Raw genomic sequence first — 3,818 nt, 5'->3', positions numbered from 1 at the left:
TAGTTGGCTTAACTGAAAGTTTTTCTTCTAATCATTACTGTACTCAGGTTCTATTTGGCAGATAAAAATTTCACAGAAAATTGATTACAGAACAGTCAAATCTTTTAAGATTAAAAAGTCAATATGTGTATCATTTATAAAACAAACATTTTCGAGTAAAGGAGAGATGTATTTTTAATTTGGGATATTACCACATTTATGAAAATTAATGTTAAAATTAATGTGTAGACGTTATGCATGGTCTACGAAGTTGTTTTAAGATATGACATGGCAAATATTATATCAAAATTAATATTTTCAAATTATTTTACATTACGATCTCTTAACTTTAAAATCAAATATGTTGGATATGTAAAAATTTAAAGTCTATGATTTTATATAGATCCTAAAGGTTAGTAACATTATATAGTGACGCTGCTGTGCACTACGTATTACACGATTTGATACTTTTCTCTATATAGATATGCAGAGAGAAACCTGAGAGAGGCGGGAACGGTACACCTGGACACAGTACAAATGGATACGATGAAAATGGACACATTGCAAATAGACACTTTGCACACGATTCAATTGGACACAGTACATTTGGACACAGTAGCTTTTGGACACAGAAAAAAATTCACTTAGACACCGTTCAGTTGCACACCGGTCAGTTGTACACCGCTCAGTTGTACACCGTTCAGTTACACGCCGTTCAGTTGTACACCATTCAATTGTACACCGTTCAATTGTACACCGCTCAGTTGCACACCGAGGGCTCCGCCCCTCCCCCCGTTTTTTCATAAAGCTAACATCTATTGTAAAAACACACATATACAGGGTGTCCGATTCCTGAGTGACCAAACGAAAAGTAGTGGTAGATTGGATCAAATTGAGAAGAAAAGTTCTCTACTATTTTGCAAAATTCGCAATAATTATTAAGAAATAAGCAAAAATGTTTCGGCACATGAGAAGCGGTAGATCGCTCGCAGTGTCCGATTAATGAGTGATCAAACGAAAAGTGGTGGTAGATTGGGTCAAACTGGAAAGACAAGTCCTCTACCATTTTGCAAAATTCGCAATAATTATTAAGTTATAGGCAAAAATGTCTCAGCGCATGAGAAGCGATCTGTCTACCGCTTCTTATACTCTGAGACATTTTTGCCTTAACTTAATAATTATTGCGAATTTTGCAATATAATAGAGAACTTTTCTTTTCAGTTTGACCCAATCTATCACCACTTTTCGTTTGATTACTTAATAATCACACACTACAAGCGGTTTACCACTTCTCATGAACCGAGACATTTTTGCTTATTTTTTAATAATTATTGCGAATTTTGCAAAATGGTAGAGGACTTTTCTTCTCAGTTTGACCCAATCTACTACTACTTTTCGTTTGGTCACTCAGGAATCGGACACCCTGTATACTAAAAATATCGAAAAGATTAGAAAAACTTATAGAGACAACAAGATAGGACGCTTTCATTTGCGATTTATAATACACTCTCCTTGCGTAGGTGCTCTCGCTAATCTTTTCAGTATCTATCATTTTTAGTATAATGTAGACTCATCGAATAGTTAGTAAGGCGAAGATTTATGCAATAAAATTCTAAAAAATAAAATATGCAACAAAAATCTCACCGTTCCTCCCTTCCATATCACAAGCATTTAAATATTTACAATCATAAAACGCAATAAGATAGCCGATTATATTTTTTTCAAGTAAACCGTTCGCCTCTGTAACATATCCAAGCAAACGGTGTGCAACTGAGCGGTGTACAACTGAACGATGTACAACTTTTTTTTTTGTTGCGCAGGGGAAATCCTCATGGATACCTCCTCTTCCCGGGGAGGAAGAGGAGGTTATGCCGGACTCTTACCGGCTAAAACCCCTGAGGGTGTCCTCCTCAGCGGCTTAAAACGGGGAGGCCACGGGTACGCCAAGGGCATTCTTCCGCGACCCCCCCCCCCCACCGCCTTACCTTCTATTATTACCGGGAGGAGGGACAGTTGCCCGGAAAGCGAAAGACTCGGGTTCGATTCCCGATCCAGCCACTTGCGCCTCACATATTTTTCTAGTCTGCGAATATTGTTTTCTAGCAATTATTCGTTAGGCTGAAAAATGTGTGAATGCTCTCTCCACAGGATATGCGTCAATGCCGTTGCCACGGATGGATTCTGTCGCTCGTTGATCAAATGGGCGTAAAGACACGTCCGACCTCCTCCCACATACATCCCTATCTTTCTCTGGAAAGATCCTCCTCCCAGTACCGCCAACGGGGAATATGCCGGCGGGAGATTCCCCGCTCCTCGTCGGCTCCCCTCGCCGCAGCCCCTGGTCAAGGGGCCTCTTCTTGTGCAGTAAGGGAGGAGCGGGAGGGGAGGCACTGCGGAGCCGTATTGCTATAACTGAGTGCTATAACTCCTTTGTCCCCGAAACCTCCTCCCACTCCTCCGCTCCTCCTCTTAGAGACCTTTCCTCCTCCTCAGGGATGGTCCCGCGGCGGGGCCGGGGGCCTGAGCAGCCTCCTTCTCCCCCGCAGTACTCTCCTGATGCCCGGCACATGTGGTGGGGGGGCATCCTTCTTCTTTCTCTTCTCTTCTTTCGGCCATCTCCTTCGCCGTCATGACGGCCTCACAAAAGACCGTCACCGTCCTCCACGACTCCTCCTCCTGCGTCATAGCCCTAATGACCGCCGCTAGAGAGAGGTCCTCGCCTATAACCAGGACCAGAGCACGGCGCTGCACCTCCCAGGCCACACAGACCTCGAGAGTGTGCTGCGCCGTGTCCCGGTCCTCCTCACAATGGTGGCACCCGGGGGACATCTCCTTCCCGATGCGGCACAAGTACTGACCGAAACACCCGTGTCCGGTCAGCACCTGCGCCACCCTGAATGTAATCTGCCCCCAGCTTCTTCCCACCCATCGCGCAAAAACCGGTAAAACCGCCCTCACCACTCTCTGCTCCTCGTAGGCCGGCCCAGACAATTGCCTTTGCCAGTCCACGAGAACAGAGTCCACCACCTGGCGTCTGATGGCTCCTTTCGCGATCAGACCCAGATTAATTCCCCTCTCCCGAAGTCCCCGGACCATCCAGTACATCAGCGCCTGGCCCCGGGCCAGGAGCTCCAGGAGAGGGGCCCCCGCCAACAGCGCCGCGGCGGCATACGACACCGTGCGGTATGCACGGGCGGCCCTCAGCACGATGGGCCGATGCGCCCCCCGCAAAAGACTCCCGATCTTTCTGGACCTCGAGGCCGCATCCGCCCAGATCGGAGCCCCATACAGGGCTACCGATCCGACCATGCCCACATATAACTTGCGGACACGGCCGTCCGGCCCCCCGAGGTTGCCTCGATAAAGAGGCCGCCACCCTCCCCATCTTGTGGGCCAGCTGGGCGAAGTGCTCCCCGAAGTCCCACCTCCCGTCCAAGTGGAGGTACCAGATACTTCATCCGGGCCCCCCCCACACCTCATGTCCATCAACCCTCAGATAAAGTCTGGGGGGAGCCCCCCGGGAGCCATCGTGGAAGAAGATGGCTTCCATCTTCTGAGGGGCCACGTCCAGGTCCAGACCTTTAATGCCCCCAACCATCCCGGCCACCGCGACGTTTCCCTTCGCGATCGCGTCCTCCCAGCTCCTCCCCCCTGCCAACACTAAAGTGTCATCTGCGTAGCAGATGACGTGGCAGCTGGGGGGAAGAACCCTCCCCAAGACCTCGTCGTACGCGAGGTTCCACAAGAGGGGGCCCAGAACGGACCCCTGCGGCACCCCGCGACGAATTGGCCTCCTCCTACACACCCCCTCCGCGTCGCGGAAAACGATTCCCCTACCC

Source organism: Camponotus vicinus, unplaced genomic scaffold (assembly GCF_025532165.1).
Source record: "Camponotus vicinus isolate PSW18456_S1 unplaced genomic scaffold, iyCamVici1.0 SCAF_7, whole genome shotgun sequence".
Lineage (NCBI taxonomy): Eukaryota > Metazoa > Arthropoda > Insecta > Hymenoptera > Formicidae > Camponotus > Camponotus vicinus.
This window is presented reverse-complemented; position numbering follows the sequence as displayed.